Consider the following 19,636-nt stretch of genomic DNA (forward strand, 5'->3'; position numbering starts at 1 on the left):
TGTTTTGATTTGTAGATCTCACAAATAAGTGAGAATATATGAAGTTTGTCTTACTGTGTCTGGGATATTAGTCCATTTTCACACTGCTATAAAGAACTACCTGAGACTGGGTAGTTTATAAAGAAAAAAGGTTTAATTGACTCACAGTTCCACATGGCTGGGCAGGTGACTGGAAACTTACAATCATGGTGGAAAACGAAGGGGAAGAAAGGAACATCTTATATGGTGGCAGGAGAGAAAGAGAATGAGGGGGAAGGTCCTACATTTTTAAACTATCAGATCTCATGAGAACTCACTCACTATCACAAGAACAGCATGGAGGAAATCTGCTGCCATGATCCAATCACCTCCCACCAGATCCGTCTCTCAACACATGAGGATTAAAATTTGACATAAGATTTGGGTGGGGATACAGAGCCAAACCATATCACCTGGCTTATTTCACTTAACATAATGACCTCCAATTCCATCCATGTTTTTGCAAATAACAGGATCTCATTCTTTTTTATGGCTGAATAGTACTCCATTGTGATAAGTACCACATTTTCTGTATTCATTTTTCTGTTGATGGACCCTTAGGTTGCTTCCAAATCTTAGCTATTATGAACAGTGCTGTAACAAACATGGGAGTAAATATATCTCTTAGATATACTGATTTCTTTTCTTTTAGGTATATACCTAAAAGTAGAATTGCTGGATCATATGATAGCTCTATTATTAATTTTTCTGAGGAACCTCCAAACTGTTTTCCATAGTTGTTGTATAATTTACATTCCCACCAATAGTGTATGGGGGTTCCTTTTTCTCCACATCCTCTCCAGCATTTGTTAATGCCTGTCTTTTGAGTAAAAGCCATTTTAACTGTGGTGAGATAATATCTCATTGTAGTTTTCATTTACATTTCTCTGATGATCAGTAATGTTGAGCACATTTTTACATGCCTGTTGGTGATTTGTATGTATTTTTTTGAAAAATGCTTATTCAAATAAAAATTTTGCCCATTTTAAATCAGATTATTAGATTTTTTCCTATAGAGTTATTAGAGGTCCTTACATGTTCTGGTCATTAATCCCTTGTGATATATGTAGTTTGCAAATATTTTCTCCCATTCTATGTGTCGTCTCTTCACTTTGTAATTTGTTTCCTTTGTTGTACAGAAGCTTTTTAAGTTGATGTGATCTCATTTTTTCCATTTTATTTTGGTTATCTGTACTTGTGGGGTATTACTCAAGAAATATTTGCCCAGATCAATGTCCTGGGTAGTTCCTCTAATGTTTTCTAGTAGTAGTTGCATAGTTTGATGTATTAAAGTCTTTAATTGATTTTAATTTGATTTTTGTATATGGCAGGAGATAGGGGTCTAGTTTTATTCTTCTACATACAGATAGCCACTTTTCCTAGCACCAGTTATTGAAGAAACTGTCTTTTCCCCAGTGTGTGATCTTGGCACTTTTGTCAAAAATGAGTTTTCTGTAGGTGTTTACATTTGTTTCTGGGTTCTCTATTCTGTTCCATTGGTCTGTGTCTGTTTTTATGCCGGTACCATGCTGTTTTGGTTACTATAGATCTTTGAAGTCAGGTAATGTGATTCCTCCACTGTTGTTCTTTTTTTTTTTTTTTTTCTCTTGTTTGGAGATTCAAAGAGTTTAATTTTTCCCTAGAGCAAGATCAACAATTTTCACTGGGATAAAAGAATGAAGAACAAACTCAATAGCACCAAATGGGGTTTTAACACAGAAAACAGGGCCACTCCTTTTAAATGAAAATTTTTACATTAAAATATTTTTATAAATCATAGTCGTTGTTTTTCCTCTTGATTCAACATTTTTTCCTCCCCTAACAGGAACCCTAGAACCTGAAGAGCATGTACATTACTAACCAGATATACAATCCAGCCACCCTGTCCAAACTGGAATCTGATTACTAATGGACTAGACTCGGGGCTGCCCCCAAGGGATGGGAAGCAGTAACTATGCTGTCAGGGAGAATGGGTACTGAGAAAGCCACCAGTCAAAGAGCCGAACGCCGTGCACTGGGTCCAGCATGACTTGCACACCCTGTTCACTGCGCAGTTTCTGACCACCATGGACAGGGGAATCTTGGAACACTAGTCTCACTCGGTGATGCCGCGTGTCCGTGCTTGCATTGACAGTAAACAGAGTAAATATTATTCCCATGACAATCGGAATAAAGATGAAATTGAGGGTGGTGACCTGCAGTAGGCAGCAGTCCTGGTCTCGATTGGTATGAACATCTTCGTACTGAATGGGAAGCTGCAATCCTCCTGTACACTTGCTCTTTAACCTAGCAGACTGTTTTTTGAACTTGAAGTTGAATTCCCACATTGGTTCCCGTCTGTTCCCAACAATCTTTCTGCACCAGAAAAGTAAGCATTTGGAATTCTTTAATGTGCTGGGGGTGCTTTCTGGAATGGCTGGATTCTTGGAGATTCCAGCAGTAAATGGCTCATACATATGGTACAGAGATCGGATCACACAAGCCCAGAGACAGCGCAGCTTCTCCATTGACTCTGGTCGCAGACGCAAAGGCAGAGAAGCATCCAGCGTGTAGTGCCTTTGGTACAACCTGGTCCAAAAGGCAGCAGTACAAATGACAGTCCAGGCATTCTTAGAAATCAGGAAAAAATTCACAATGTTCTCAGAACGAATATAGGAGGCCAGCAATAGCCAAATATCCATGGGATACTCTTTTCCTCCAGCCCCGTCCAGTTCTTCTTTGTGCCTCTTGCTTTTCGTTTTTCTGGAGACAGTTCTCTCATGGATGCTTTCGTCCTGGGCATCTATCTCATCACTGCTGTCGATGATGTCACGGGCTTACCAGCCCCAGAACGAACTTCCTCTGCAGGAACCTGAGAGGCTTCCAAGCCTCAAAAACATTTTACTTCCTGCTGAACAGCGTTGGCTATGGCTTTCTTGACTCGTCCAGACCTCACGACCACCAGATCTGAGTTGGCGTAATCCTTCATGGTCACTCCGCCAGAGCAGACGAGCGACTTGAGTCGCTTTCCTCTCTTGGGCAGGGCGATCGTATCTGGGTGAGGCCTGCCTAGCGTGCCGGGCCCCTGGGCCATGTCTGTGGCCCAGAGAGCCGGTCCCGGGAGCCGCAGACCAGCTCCGCCAGGCTCCGCGGCCATCCCACACTGGAGGCTGCTAACTCTCACCCACTGTTGTTCTTTTTGCTGAAATAACTGGCTGTTTTGAGTCTTTTGTGGTTCCATATAAATTTTAAGACTTTTTTCCTATTTATGTGAAGGATGTCATTGGTATTTTGATAGGAATTGCATTGAATTTCTAGATTGCTTTGGGTAGTACTGATATTTTAACAATATGGATTCTGCCAGTCTATTAACATGGAATATATTTCCATTTTTTGTTGTCCTCTTCAGTTTCTTTCATCAGTATTTTATAGTTTTCACTGTAGATATCTTTCACTTATTTGGTTAAGTTAATTCCTAGGTGTTTAACATTTTTATGGCTATTGTAAGTGGAATTACTCTTTTAAATTTCTTTCTCAGATTGTTCACTGTTGGTATATAGAAATGCTACTGATATTTGTATGCTGATTTTGTACCACGAAATGTTACTGAATTTGTTTACCAGTTCTAATAGGTTTTTGGTGAGTCTACATTTTTCCATATATAAGAGCATATCATCCACAAACAAGCATAATGTGACTTCTTTCTTTCCAATTTAGATGTCCTTAATTTCCATCTCTTGTCTGATTGCTCTAGCTAGGCCTTCCAGTAGTACGTTGTATAATGGTGGTGAGAGTGGGCATCCTAGTCATGTTCCAGATCTTAGAGGAAAGGCTTTCAGTTTTTCCCCATTCAGTAAAATACTAGCTATGGACCTCTGTCATATACGGCTTTTATTATTTTGAGGCATATTCTGTCTATATCCAGTTTTCTGTCTATATCCAGTTTTTGTGGGTTTTTATCATAAAGAAAGAAATTATCTGAAGATAAAATTGTTAAGCAAAAAGAAACCATAACTTTAAGATTTAGAAAATTCTCAGCCAATTATCTTCCCAAAAATGAGAAAGTTTGCTTGGAAGAGAACATTAAATGTGTAGCCAAGTAGCCATTCGATAAGACAATTAGTATGAATACATACCACAGACCTAATCAGCCATCTCCACAGAAGCAAGGTACTTCAAGACAAGAGAAAAATGATTCTTCCCTCTCACGTGATTCAGAGGTTATCAGGGCTGCCACTCCCACCACAGGCCCAGAGTGTAAGGACTCCAAGGAAATCACTATTTCAGAGAGGCCACCAGCACCTTCAAGACCTTGGAGAGCTATGGGCCCAGGCAGAGAGCCACTGTGGTGGCAGGGCTGCCCAGAGCCCTTAGGACAAACCCTCCAAGAGCCTTCTGAGCTCAACTCCTACCCAGCAAGGCTGCAGAGGCAAGATCACCACCTCAGTAGGTCCAAAATGCGGGACTCCCACCCCAGTGGGCCTGGAGGACAGAGCACCTAGGCAAAAAGGTTTGTTGGAATTTTCCCTATTGGGTTTTGGACATGCTCAGAACCTGTCATCATTTCTTCTTTCCCATTTCTCCCTTTTGGAAGGGAACTGTCTATCCTATGACTGACTCACCATGGTATTTTGGAAACACTTAATTTGTTTTGATTTCTTAGTTTCACAGCCTCTTTTTTTTTCTTTTCTTTTCTTTTCTTTTTTTCAGTCTCCCTCTGTCACCCAGGCTGGAGTGCAGTGGCACTATCTTGGCTCACTGCAACCTCTGCCTCCCAGATTCTAAGTGATTCTCCTGCCTCAGCCTTCAGGGTAGCTGGGATTACAGTCATACACCACCACGCCTGGCTAATTTTGTATTTTTAGTAGAGACAGGGTTTCACCATGTTGGCCAGGCTGGTCTCAAACTTCTGACCTCAGGTGATCCACCCACTTTGGCCTCCGGAAATGTTGGGATTACAGGCGTGAGCCACCGTGTCCAGCCTAAGCCCATTTTATAAAGGAACTAATTGCATTTTCTTCTTGCATTCTACTATAAGCAGTCAGGAAGAATTAAGCCACTCCACTAACACTTCCCTTAGAAATCGTTTCAGCTCAGCATCCAATTTTATCACTCACAGTTCTGTCTTCCTCAAAACACAGTAGAACACAAGCACAGTTTAGTTAAGGTCTTTGCCACTTTATAACAAGGGTAGCTTTTCCTCCAGTCCCCAACAGCATGTTCCTAATTTCTGACTGAGACCTCATCAGAATGACCTTTATTGTCCATATTTCTACCAATATTCTGTTCATGAGTTCCTAGATACTCTCTAAGAAGATGCAAGCTTTCTCTATGACTCTCCTAGTTTTTTTCTTAGTCTTCACTGGAATAGCCTTTAAAAATCCATTCACAGCAATGTAGGCTTCTTCTAGCATGCACCTCAAAACTCTCCCAATCTCTACCCATAACCCAGTTCCAAAGCCACTTCCACAATTTTAAGTATTTGTTACAGGAACACCCCCACTTATTGGTACCAATTTCTGTCTTGGTACTGCTACAATAAATAGCATACATGAAGTGGCTTATAAACAACAGAGATTTATTTCTCACAGTTTTGGAGGCTGAGAAGACCAAGATTAAGGTATCAACAGATTCAGTGTCTGGTGAGAGCCTATTTCCTGGTTTGCCAATGGCCATCTTTTGGTTGTGTCCTCACTTGATGAAAGCAGGGAATGGCACTTGCTGGGAACTCTTTTATAAGGGAACTAATATTATTAGTGAGAGCTTCATCCTTATGACCTATTCAACTCTCAAAGGCCCCATCTCTAAATGCCGTAACATTGAGGGTTAAGTTTCAATATGTAAATTTCAGGGGAATACAAATATTCAGTCTACAGCAAGAAGTAAAAAGTAGTATCTATTATAAGATTGAGCTATTTGATGATTACGTGACCTTGAAAACAGCAGTTTTAATAGAGTGAGTTCATAAAGAAATTAGAAAATTATTGGAGATGGCAACCATACCCAAGAATATTTTTTCTATAAAATGTAACCACAGAAATGAGCTCTAACTGGAGAATAAAATCACATTTAGAGGTTTTGTTTTCATTGATTGCTTTATTTTAAGGTAGAATTAATAGTAATGTGTTTGTATACCAACTGGATAATTCCAACAAAGGCAAAATAAGAGATATAGGAGAGGAAGAAGAGGGAAGTGATGGATCCAAGTAACTAGGCAAGTTGGGATGAGTGCACAAGTAAAAGAGATGACCTTTGCTAGAATCTTAGACAGTTCTCCCAAAGTTGAGGAGAAGTCAGAGTACACGACCTCAGGTGTGGGTAGTCAGTAAACATGGTGGTGGGAATATGTGAAAGTTCTTTTCTGATTGCTTCTAGTATCTTAATGAAATACCTAGCAAGGTGTTCTCAGCTGAGAGTGTGCATGTTGGATGGCGTTATGAAATAGTCATCCAAGAGAATGAAGGATTGGCTGGATAGAAAAATAATTTGAAGGCTGGTCAGCATTTAGGGCTCACTTAAGAATAATAATAATATATTTACAATATTTAAAGGCATTTGAGTTTGGGCATAAATTTTAAGTAGTGAATTGCCAGAGGAATACTATAAAGTCAGAGAGAAGTGAGATTCAAGGTGAGAGATAATCAATATTGGCTATAGAATTTAAGCTGAATAAGGAAGAAGTTGAGGCTATGACGATGTCGAGGGATAATGAAAAGGCAGTAGGATTAATGGATTATTGTCTGAAGACGTCAAAAGATGATGGACTCAAGGTGAATCATAAAAAGAACTGGAATGCTTAAAGTTGAAAGTAGGAAAGAGTTTGTTGCTATTGGTAATGAATAAATAACTTGAATATGAGTGGCTGAGATAAGGTGGAAGACACAATTATTAGAGGAGAGGAGTCTAGGAAGTGCATGTTCAAGCGTCATCTTTGTGGATCCTAAAGTAACCAAATTTTATAACAGAAAAACTTGAAGAAAATAGCAGTTCTCACAGAGATAAAATGTTTAGAGAATAAGGGTGTGGAGAACATTAATAACAGGGGCTGGTAGATACCAGCAATAATAAGGGTCTGGGATGGTATAGTATATGCTATGATTCAAGACTGTGGACTTCTGAAGAAGCAGAAGAAAATCTGGTCTAGGACAGATAATGTTCTGTAAATGGCAATGAAAAACAAGAAAGACACCAGCAGTTAGTATGAGGAGTGGAAAAGAATGCAGCCATCACTTGAGAAAGGCTGTAAAGGAAACAATTACCTCAAAGCAGGGCAAGGTTTCAGTTAAAGCAAAAATATCATAAAATGAGTTAAGATTATAATAGATTTTGATGGTGACTGATTCTTAGTGCTTTTACTTCTAAATCAAATTGGTATCCATTGCCTGTAGTAATTCTGTATCAGTTTGCATAAATTCCATTAATCCTGACTGTTAATCTTTTACCAGCTTCTGGGCTTCTTTATGTGTTTTTGTTAAATATAATGTCACTGAAGTCCAGAGTGAGTTGTTTGATTTCCCTAGGTGTCAGGAGTCATGCTGAAGTGAAGGCATTTTTTCTCTCCCATGTCCCACCAACACAATGGGAATATGGTATAAAAGCAGGTACGCTAATGGAATGGAGATGAGGCAGTTGAAGGAAGGTTTTTGGTTCTCAGTCCCTACGAATCTTTTCAGGCTCAAATACAGTGAAGATCAAGCTCAGCCATTCATTTCCTCCTTGTACTCATGGAAGCCAGGGAGATGAAAGGCCCTTGTGAAAGCTGATGACTCTGGCAGAGGCCACAAGATCTATGGGGCCAAGCTTTCAGCTTTTCACTCAAGAGCTCTGACGCTGGTATCTGGTGCTTGTTCTCTGTCCTGGATGCTCACAGAATCCAAAGCCTTCCTGGAACCCGACGTCCAACTATCTATAAGGCCCAGGAGCCATTTGTCTCTGGAAAGGCAGGTAGATTGGAGTCAGTGCTTTTTGTTTTGTTTTTTTGTTTTTTTTTGTTTTGGCGTTTTTTTTTGTTTTGTTTTGTTTTGTTTTGTTTTGTTTTTGAGACAGAGTTTCGCTCTGTCACCCAGGCTGGAGTGCAGTAGCGCGATCTCGGCTCACTGCAAGCTCTGCCTCCTGGGTTCATGCCATTCTCCTGCCTCATGAGTAGCTGGGACTACAGGTGCCCGCCACCATGCCCGGCTAATTTTTTGTATTTTTAGTAGAGATGGGGTTTCACCGTGTTAGCCAGGATGGTCTCGATGTCCTGACCTCGTGATCCACCTGCCTTGGCCTCTCAAAGTGCTGGGATTACAGGCATGAGCCACCATGCCCAGCCAGTGCTTGGGTTTTAAGCTACCATTTTTCCAAAATCCCCTCTTCCACTGATTTTAGAAAGCATATACATGGCTTTAACCTCAGGGAAAATATCAAAATAAACCAAACCAGTTGGGGACCATTTTCTTTCTCTCAGAGGTATCTTGTTATGATGCTATTGTCCCAGGCCTATTTTTCACAGAAGCAAAGTAGATGATGGCATGGCAGTTAATTTTTACCTTCCAGTATGTTTCTATATATATATATATGTCTATGTATTTAATTTTTTATTTGCCATTCAATCCTATTAGGCCTGCCATCTAGAGAAAGAAAGCTCCAACCACCTCAGCCTGGAGTAACTGTGGGAAATACAACTTTGTTTCCCCTCATGCTTTGTAAACCACCTCTTCCATTTGTGTTGTGTTGTGTTGTGTTGTGTTAGGCCATTCCTGCATTGCTATAAAGCAATACCTGAGACTGGGTAATTTATAAAGAAAAGAGGTTTAATTGGCTCATGGTTCTGCAAGCTTTACAGGAGGGATGGTGCTGGCATCTGCTTGGCTTCTAGAGAGGCCTCGGGAAGCTTACAATCATGGTGGAAGGTGCATCTCACAGGCTGAAAGCAGGATCAAGAAAGATAGAGTCGGGGGGAGGTGCCACTATTAAATAACCAGGTCTTCTGAGAACTCATTATCATGAAGACCACACCAAGTCACCCAGGATCCAAACACCTCCCGCCAGCACTGGGGATTACAATTCAATGTGAGATTTGGGTGGGGACAAATACCCAGACTATTAATATATCACCAGCATTCCAGATTCATTTCCTCAAAGTCTCTGACTGTCAAACAGCTTAAGTCATTGTGTAGGTAACCTCTTTTAGAAGGGGATAACCCTGCCTTGCAGAATTATTTGCTCAAGACACCTGGCAATAATTCAATGTTTCAGGAAACTCACTGGGGCTGTTTGCTGGATCAGAAATCAGCATCTATGTCAAAGGCTATTCCAAGGGCAGTGGGAGAAATGGATGGAGTTCTGAGAGGGTCTGCTGCATGAGCACTCTGGGGACCCATGTCCAGGTGGACAGTACTCTTCATGTTGTTACACAGACAAGTATAGATACTTTATTGAGATAGGTTTCTAAGAGTAAAATCTTCAAAGGACTATGTGGAAAGATTTGGGTGGTTTTATGTTATCTTTTGAATAGATCCAAAAACAATGTAGTTAGGACAAATGGCTGTCAATGATTTCCAAATTATTTTCGCTAATGCATTACCAGTACTACAAAAGTGTATGTCAAGTCCCTGAAGGAAGTTAGAGTGAGGCAAAAGGAAGAAATATCAACTAGTGAAGCCCAGTGAAGTGGGCAATCTCCTGCTCCTTTCTAAATGCCAAAAACCTACACAATTAATAGTTTTGTGCAGAGCAACTCCAACAAACAAGAAAGGAAAACTCTTACCCACACCAAGCACATGTTTTCCAAGTTGTGATGAGAACTGGTACAGCAGACTTCTCAAGATAAGAATGCTTTAAAGGACAAATACAAGCTTATACATCAAAACTACCTAATCTGAGAAAGAACTTGCTGGCATCCAAACCTTAGGAACTCAGGACTGCATTGTCACTACCTTTGACGAGGCTTGCCGCACTACATTCTGTAAAGGCCTGTAGGATGTGGTTATTAGGATTTCATCTCCAGGCTACCCAGGATGTCATATACCATTGATACTCCAGTGACAATTAACCAATTTATTAATGTGATCTTCCTCTTTACAATTAACCAACTTAGCAGATAGGTTGTCCATCAGGGTTTTTTCTTTTTCTTTTTCTTTTTTCTTTTTTGAGATGGAGTCTCGCTCTGTCGCCTAGGCTGGAGTGCAGTGGTGTGATCTTGGCTCACTGCAAGCTCCGCCTCCTGGGCTCACGCCATTTTCCTGCCTCAGCCTCCCAAGTAGCTGGGACTACAGGCGCCCGCCACCACACCCGGCTAATTTTTTGTATTTTTAGTAGAGACGGGGTTTCACCATGTTAGCCAGGATGGTCTCGATCTCCTGACCTTGTGATCCGCCTGCCTCAGCCTCCCAAAATGCTGGGATTACAGGCATGAGCCACTGTGCCTGGCCTTTTTCTTTTTTAGAAGTAATTATAGACTCAAAAATATTAATAGTTACAAAATAGATAAGAATCTCTGTGTACCCTTCAACTCACTTCCTATAATGAAAACCTCTTATATAATCATAGTATAGTCGTCCCTCAGTAGCCACTGGGGTTTTGTACAAGCACCCCCATGGATACCAAAATCCATGGATGTTCAAGTCCCTGACATAAAATGGTTTAGTATTTGCATATAACCTATGCACATCCTTTAAATCAGGAGCCCCCAGCTCCTGGGGCTATTGACCACTATTGGTCTGTGGCCTTTTAGGAATCAGGCTGCACAGCAAGAGATGAGTAGCGTGCTCTGTAAATATATTTGTATTTATAATAAATGTAATAAATCTGTATTTATAATACATGTAATAAATCTGTATTTAAAGCCCCTCCCTATTGCTTGCATGACCACCTGAGCTCCACCTCCTGTCAGATCAGCAGCATTAGATTCTCGTAGGAGTGCAAACTCTACTGTGAACTGTGCATGTAAGGGATCTAGTTGCATGCTCCTTATGAGAGTCTAATGCCTGATGATCTGAAGTGGGACAGTTTCATACCAAAACCACCCCCGCAGCCCTTACGCCATCTGTGGAAAAATCATTTCCCAGGAAACCATTCCCTGGTGCCAAAGATGTTGGGGACCACTGCTTTAAATCATTCTTAGATTACTTATAATACATAATACAATGTAAGTGCTACATAAATAGCTGCTGTGCTGCACTGTTTTTTTCAATTTGTATTTTTATTGTTGTATTGTTATCTTTATTGGTTTTGTTTTTGAATACTCTCAATCAGCTAGTTGAATCTGCAGATGCAGAACTGCAGCTATAAAGGGCCAACTCTACATTATCAAAATCACATTACAATTAACTTTACTACAGACCTCACTTGGATTCAGAAGTGTTTTTCTGCACTCTTTTTTATTCTTTGTGTATATGTGTATACTTCTAAGAAATTTATCACTGGTATAGATACATATAACCAATAACATAATCAAGATATAGCATTATGCTGTCATCCGAAGAAACGACCTCATGATATCCCTTTAATCATGCTCACCCCACTTCTCTAAGTCCCTGGCTACTGCTGATCTGTTCCCTATTTCTAGAATTTTGTCATGTTGAAAACTTTTTATAATGAAATTATATATTGTACAACCTTTTGAGATTGCATTTTTTATTTATTTATGTGTGTGTTGTTTTTTTTTTTTTTTGAGATGGAGTCTCACTCTGTCACCCGGAAGGAGTGCAGTGGTGCGATCTTGGCTCACTGCAACCTCCGCCTCCCAGGTTCAAGCAATTCTTCTGCCTTAGCCTCCCAAGTAGCTGGAACTACAGGCGCATGCCACCATGCCTGGCTCATTTTTTGTATTTTTAGTAGAGACAGGGTTTCACCGTGTTGGGCAGGATGGTCTCGAACTCCAGACCTCATGATCCGCCCACCTCAGCCTCCCAAAGTGCTGGGATTACAGGCGTGAGCCACCGCGCCCGTCCTGAGATTGAATTTTTAAAGTTTAGTTCCTTTGAGGTCATTGCAAATCATTCAACAGTTCATTTCCTTTTTATTACTAAGTACTAGTCCATTGTATGGCTGTACCATGGTTTGTTTAGCCATCTACCTGTTGAAGGACATTTCGGTTATTTACTGTTTGGTTGTTAAAAATAAAGCTTCTGTGAAAACTTATGCACAAGTTTTTGCATGAATATCAACTTTTATTTCTCTAGGGCAAGTGGCCATGAGTGCAGTTAGTGGGTAAACAGCTAAGCACATTTCTAATTTGTGAAAACAAAACAAAACAAAAACAAAAAAACACCAAGCTGTTTTTCAGGGTGGTTGTTCACCATTTTTGGATGGCACTATTCAGAGACCTGTAAACCTGCACTCTCCTGTGCACTGTTCAGCCTCAAGCGGTGAAAGTAGCGTAGCAATTGGGCCAATTACCTCACAGCTGCTGAATTTATGAACTTATTTCAGCCTCCCCAGTAGCTGGGATTACAGGTGCATGCCACCATGCCCAGCTAATTTTTGTATTTTTAGTAGAGATGGGGTTTCACCATACTGGCCAGGCTGGTCTCGAACTCCCGACCTCAGGTGATCCACCCACCTCATCCTCCCAGAGAGTTGGGATTACAGGCGTGAGCCACTGCACCCGGACTTAAATGCATTTTCGGCTTCTATTTTCAACTGATCATGGGCATTGTACATTGTAAAGACAATAAATCTTTCCATTAAATTAGTGGGAAAGGAGCTCAAAACCCAGCCTGGTGATTCATTATTTTAATGACTTCCTGCTTTACTGCAAAACCTCTCTCTTCATTTGGTGTTGGCGGTTTGAGACCCTGTTAAGGACTAGGCTCACGATGAAGCTTCTATAAATTTCTGGATCTCTGTTATGTTGGCATGTAGGTCATTCTCCTTTAGGAATGATGAGGAGGCTGGCAAGCGGTTGCTCCAAGGGAAGGGGGAATTTTTCAAACCTGAGCTGTCCAAGCTCAGCATGAATTGGAGTGGGCTGCTGACTCAGGCTAGCAGAGGCAGCCAGGAAATATGCAAATCTGCAATCCGTTCTGCCAGGTCTGTCCCAGCAGGTGTCACTAAAAGGCAGCCCTGTGTGCTTCTGTCACTGTGACAGCCTTGACAAAGAAGGTGGAAGGGAAAAAAGACCCAGTGCTGAACTCCAAGCAGAGATGGGGCTTTTCTCTATGCATATTTTCCCTCCCCTCCCAGCCTGCATTTCCATTAACATATTGATTTATATTTGTATTTTGAAACAAAAATGGTTGTAAACAGCTGTTCTTTCGTTTTACACACAATGCTAGCTCCTATTTAGATTCCTAACTGAATAATGTCTAAAGAGGTACTTAAACTGACATAAAACGCAGATGATCTTATGACCAAATGCTTAGTGCAAAAAACAAAACAAAACAAAAAAAACCTTCAAATTGTAAGAGGAGTTCCTCCAAATATAGAAAGGATCAGTATTTTAAGAGGTATGTTAACTAAAATGTGGCAATGTAAGGAGCAGAGCAAGAAGAACCTTTAAGTCTGAAACTTACAACAAGTCAATTTCATGGTCAGTTTCCGTGGGTCCTTCCACAACAACCTCTGGCATCCATTTTCTCTACAAGGGAGGTAACAACAGTAGCTATTTCAGAGCAGGAAAAGGCTTAGAGCAGTGCTACAAGAGGGTCATGGCTATATAAAGTTTAGCTATTTGTATATTGTAACAAACCTACAGTGTATTTTTTTTTATTGGTAGTCAATAATAGATTTCTTTTGGAAAAGTAGCAGCCTCTTAGTTTCTTTTTCTTTTTTTCCTTTCCCTTTTCCTGAGACACAGTCCCGCTCTGTCGCCCAGTCTGGAGTGCAGCAGCTCCATTATGGCTTATTGCCACCTGGACCCTGGGCTCAAGCAATCCTATATCAGCCTTCAGAGTAGCTGGGACTACCCGCGGGGCCCACCACACCCGGCTAATCTTTGTGGTTTTTGTTTTGTTTTTCCCTTAAGAGACCCGGTTTCGGGCCAGGCTGCGGTGGCTCAGGCCTGCAGTCCCAGCACTTTAGGAGGCCCAGGCGGGCGGATCACCTGAGGTGAGGAGCTGGAGACCAGCCCGACCAACATGGAGAAACCCCATCTCTACTAAAAAAAATTTACAAAATTAGCTGGGCATGGTGGCTCAGGCCTGCAATCCCAACACCCGGGGAGGCGGAGGCGGGCGGATCACCTGAGGTCGGGGGTTAGAGACCCGCCTGACCAACATGGAGAAACCCCGTCTCTACCAAAAACAAAAACAACAACAACAATAACAAAACAGAAACACAAAATAGCTGGGCATGGTGGCTCACGCCTGCAATCCCAGCCACTCAGGAGGCTGAGGAAGGAGAATCACCTAAACCCGGGAGGCGGATGCCACGGCGAGCGGAGACAGCGCCACTGCATTGGAGTCTGGGCAACAAGAGCGAAACTCCACCTCAACAACAACAAAAGAGACCGGGTTTCACCATGTTGCCCAGGCCGGTCTGGAACTCCTAGACTCCAGTGATCCGCCGCGCTTGGCCGTCCAGAGTCCTGCGATCACAAGCCTGAGCCACCACGCCAGGCCGATCTGTTCCTTTCTGACTAATAAATTGGGCCGGGCGTGGTGGCTCCCGTCTGCAATCCCAGCAGCCTTGGAAGCCTAGGCAGGCACATCACTGAGGTCGGGAGTCTGAGACCAGCCTGACCAACATGGAGAAAACCCGTCTCTACCAAAAAAAAAAAAAAGTACAAAATTAGCTGGGCATGCTGGCTCAAGCCTGCAACCCCAGCACCCCCAGAGGCCGAGGCAGGCAGATCACCTAAGGTCAGGAGTTTGGGACCAGCCTGATCAACATGGAGAAACCCCGTCTCTACAAAAAAAAAAAAAATTAGCTGGGCATGGTGGCTCATGACTGCAATCCCAGCCGCTTGGGAGGCTGAGGCAGGAGAATGACCCAAATCCGGGAGGCGGAGGCCGCGGGGAGCCCAGACCGCGCCACTGCACCCAGCCTGGGCAACAAGAGCGAAACTCTGCCTCAAAAAAGAAAAAAAAAAAGGTTTCACCATGTTGCCCAGGCTGGTCTGGAGCTCCTAGACTCCAGTGATCACCGCACTCAGTTGTCCAAAATCCTGGGATCACAAGCCTGAGCCTCCATGCCAGGCCGATCTATTCCTTTCTGATTAATAAATTAGGCCAGACACAGTGGCTCACGCCTGCAATCCCAGCACCCCAGGAGGCTGAGGTGGGCGGATCACTTGAGGTCGGAGTTTGAAACCAGCCTGACCAACATGGAGAAACCCCATCTCTACCAAAAAAAAAAAAAAAAAAAAAAAAAATTAGCCGGGCATGATGCGTCGTGCCTGCAATCCCAGCCACTCTGGAGGCTGAGGCAGGAGAACTACCCAAACCCGGGAGGCAGAGGCCACTGGCGAGCCAAGACCATGCCACTGCACTCCAGCCTGGGCAACAAGAGCAAAACTCTGCCACACAAACGCATACACCCACACACAAACACGCACACAAAAGAGAGGGAGACCAGGTTTCACCGTGTTACCCAGGCCGGTGGAGTCTTGCTCTGTTGCCCAGGCTGGAGGGCAATGGTGCCATCTCAGCTCATGACAACCTCTGCCCCCTGGGTTCAAGTGATTCTCCTGCCTCAGCCTCCCAAGTATCTGGGACTACAGCTGTGCACCACCATGCTCGGCTAATTTTTTTTTTTCTAGTGGAGATGGGGTTTCGCCACATTGGCAAGGCTGGTCTTGAATTCCCGACCTCAGACAACTCACCCGCCTCGGCCTCCCAAAGTTTTGGGATTGCAGGCATGAACCACTGCACCCAGCCTTTATCTTTCTTTTCTCCTCCAAATCCCTGGCAAACAATGATCTTTACAGTTTGCCTTTTCCAGAGTATCGTAGAAATGGAATCAATCATTCCAATTTATGTATGCAGGTTTTTCAAACTTCCTTATTTTCACCTAGAAATATGCATTTGAGATTCATCCATCTTTTGCATGATGCTCCTTTTTGTTAATGACTAGTATTGCATTGTAGAAATGTACTGCAGTTTGTTTAGGCATTCACTTATTGAAGAACATGTTATTTGCTTCCAGTTTTGGGTGAATATGAATATGGCTGCTATGAACATTTGTGTACAGGTTTTGTGCGCACATAAGTTTTCAAATCGGTATGCAAATACCTAGGAACACCCTATTGTTGGATCATGTGATGAGACTATGTTTTACTTTGTAAGAACCTGCCAAACTGCTGTCCTAAGTGGTTGTACTATTTTGCTTTCCCATAAGCAATACATGAGAGTTTCCAGTACCCCACAGATTAACTATTAATAGCAATTGCAATTTCCTTGATTTTGGATTTCAGCAATTTTGATAGGTGTGTGGTGGTATCTCATTGTTGATTTAATTTGAATTTCCCAAAAAAATGATATTTAGCAAATTTTTATATACTGATTTGTCGTCTGTATATATATATATATATATATATATATATATATATATATTTTTTTTTTTTTTTTTTTTTTTTTTTTTGTAAGACGGAGTCGCTCTGTGGCCCAGGCTGGAGTACAGTGGCGCGATCTCAGCTCACTGCAAGCTCCACCTCCCTGGGTTCACACCATTCTCCTGCCTCAGCCTCCAGAGTGGCCAGGACTACAGGTGCCCACCACCACACCCGGCTAAATTTTTTTTGTATTTTTAGTAGAGACGGGGTTTCACCATGTTAGCCAGGATGGTCTCTATCTCCTGACCTTGTGATCTGCCCGCCTCGGCCTCCCAAAGTGCTGGGATTACAGGCGTGAGCCACCGCACCTAGCCTGTATATCTTTTTTGATGAAGTGTCTCTTCAGATATTTTGTCCACTTTAAATATCAAATTTTTATTTTTGAGATAAAATTTTGTAGATTCACATGAAGTTGTAGGAAATGGTACAGTGAGATCCTCTGTAGCCTTTATTGAGTTTCCCCCAGTGGTAACACTTGTAAAACTATGGTACAATACCACAACTTGATATTTAAGTTGATGCAGTCAAGGTACAGAACATTTTATCTTTGTAGGGAATTGCCAAACTCATCAATAATGTATGGGTGATCCAGTTTCTCCACATCCTTGCCAGCATTTTATTGTTACTATTTTTTATTGTGATAGGTAATGATACCTCATTGGCACTTTAATGCATTTACCTAAAGGCTAGTGATGTGGAGCATCTTTTCACATGGTTACCTGCCATCTGAATATCCTCTTCAGTGAAATATCTGTTCATGTCTTTTTCCCATTTTCTAATTGGATTATTTGTTTATCTACTGATGTTTTAGAGTTTGTTATATGTTCTATACATGAGTTCTTTTGTGAATATTGGCTTGCAGATATTTTTAGTGGTCTGTAATTATGTTTATTCCTATTCATGGTCTTACACAGAGCAAACACTTTTAATTTTCATGGAGTCCAGCTTGCCATTTTCCCTTCAGTGGTTAATGCTTTTGGTGTAAAATAAGAGAGCTATTAACCCCAGATGCAAAGATTTTCTCCTGTGTTTTCTGAAGTTTGGTAGTTTCAGTTTTGCATTTAAGTACATAATCCATTTTTTAGTTAATTTTTGTAAAAATATGAGGTTCAGGATGAGGTTCAATTTTTTGGCCTATGGATGTCCGGTTGCGCCATCACCATTTACTGAAAAGGCTATCCTTCCTCTGTTGAGCTGCTTTTGCAACTTTGTCAAAGATCAACTGGTTTTTGCTCATTTTATAATTGTGTTGCTTAATTTCTTATTGTTGAATTTTAGGAGTCATTTGTATATTTTGAACACAAGTCTTTTGTGATTTGAAAATATATTCTCAGTCTATGACTTGCCATTTCAGAATGGTAATGATGTAATTTTCTCTTCCTAATTAATAGTTTAAAAAATCTTTTTATTTCAGTCAGGTAAAAGTTCCAGAAATGTGAAGTACAAAGATTTTTTTGATCCAGTTGAAAGTGATGAAGACATAGCAAGAGATCATGATGATGAGCTGGGTTCAAACAAGATGATGAAATTGCTGAAGAAGCAGCAGAAGAACTAAGTGTTTCTGAAATGTGAGTATTTTAAACCATCCTTTACATTGTGAACTGGAATTGCCCAATCATGTATTGGTACTTGTGGTTTTCACATATGTTTGTTTTAAGAAGTTAGATTCTCTCCTATCAGATATTCTCAAGGTAGCCAGAGGAAAGTTTGTGGATTTAAAGGGACATTAGAGATCATTTAATGAAGAAAAATATTACTGGCAATAGCAATCAAACCTTTCTTACCAGGAACTTTGATTTGGTTTTGTGCCCCAAAAATCCTGTTATTTTTGTGAGATTGAAGGTTTGTATTATCAATTGATGAATAATTTATTTTCTATATATTGGACACTTTTTTGTTCTGTTTCTTACATAGCATTTCACTTAAATGATACCTTCTCTTCCATAATACCTGAATGATTTTGGAAATTCTGAGTATTTGGTTGCATTAGACATATAAAAGAAGAACTTTATTAAGGGAAAATATGTTTCCTTTTGTTTTTCTAATGGAAAGCAGTATATTTCTTTTTATAAGAGTTTTGGTAGTGCAGGGATGAAGACGATGACCTGGAAGAAAGTGAAGACAGTAAACAATGTAAAGAAAGCTTGAAAAGAGTGACCTTCGCTTTGCCGGATGATGAGGCAACTGAAGATGCAGGTGTTTTAAATGTAAAGAAAAATTCTGATGAAGTTAAATCCTTTTTTGAAAAAAGACGGGAAAAGGTAATTAGGAATTTAAGGAATTTTTAATATGCTTGACATAACTGTGGAACTCACAGACTACTAACAAATCTTCCCTATTTTTCTTTTTTTTTTTGAGAAGGAGTCTTGCTCTGTCACCTAGGCTGGAGTGCAATGGCGTGATCTCGGCTCACTGCAGCCTCCACCTCCCGGGTTCAAATGTTTCTGCCTCAGCCTCCTGAGTAGCTGAGATTAGAGGTGCATTCCACCATGCCTGGCTAAGTTTTGTATTTTTAGAAGACACGGGGTTTCACCGTGTTGGCCAGGCTGGTCTCGAACTCCTGACCTCAGGTGATCCTCCTGCGTCAGCCTGCCAAAGTGCTGAGGTTACAGATGTGAGCCACTGTGCCCCAGCCTTCCATATTTTTCTTGTTGTAACTATTAACCATTCTTTGAAAACAAATATCTTGGCCAGGTGCAGTGGCTTACACCTGTAATCTTAGCACTTTGGTAGTCTGAAGCGGGAGGATCACTTGAGCTCAGGAGTTCAAGACCAGCCTAGGCAACATAGTGAGACCTTGTCTCTACAAAAAATACAAAAATTAGTGGGGTGTGGTGGTGTATGCCTGTAGTCCAGCTACTTGGGTGACTGAGGCGGGAGGATCACTTGAGCCCAGGAGGTCGATGCTGCAGTGAGCTATGATCACATCACTGTTCTCCAGCCTGGGCGGTGGAGCAAGATCCTGTCTTAAAACAAACAGAAAACCAAAAATATTGCTTCTACTCTCTAAAGCAAAAGCAAACTATATAGAGATGCCATATGGAAAGCATCTGATTTGCAAAAATCAGTGCCTGCATTACCCAGCCTATAGCTTTCAGCTTCAGGCCCGTGTGTAAAATGGTTGTTTCTTTTCTGTCTCCCTTATGTCTCTATATGTATAGC

At 41.4% G+C, this 19,636-nt stretch overlaps 1 protein-coding gene and 1 pseudogene across 8 annotated transcripts in view; one reads left to right on the forward strand and one right to left on the reverse strand.

Annotated features, from left to right (window-relative positions):
* Positions 1-19,636, forward strand: part of FAN1 (FANCD2 and FANCI associated nuclease 1) — a 132,195-nt gene that overhangs the window by 59,963 nt on the left and 52,596 nt on the right. For 5 of the 8 annotated variants that reach the window (XM_054532470.2, XM_063716542.1, XM_054532469.2 and 2 more), the window contains 2 exons: positions 17,889-18,042; positions 18,548-18,735. The gene's annotated coding sequence lies outside the window, so the exon portion shown is untranslated. The remainder of the gene's footprint in view (positions 1-17,888; positions 18,043-18,547; positions 18,736-19,636) is intronic. The other 3 variants (XM_054532471.2, XM_054532468.2, XM_054532466.2) reach the window with 2 other exon arrangements.
* Positions 1,637-3,091, reverse strand: LOC100432776 (transmembrane protein 183A-like; annotated as a pseudogene).

Source organism: Pongo abelii, chromosome 16 (assembly GCF_028885655.2).
Source record: "Pongo abelii isolate AG06213 chromosome 16, NHGRI_mPonAbe1-v2.0_pri, whole genome shotgun sequence".
Taxonomy (NCBI): domain Eukaryota; kingdom Metazoa; phylum Chordata; class Mammalia; order Primates; family Hominidae; genus Pongo; species Pongo abelii.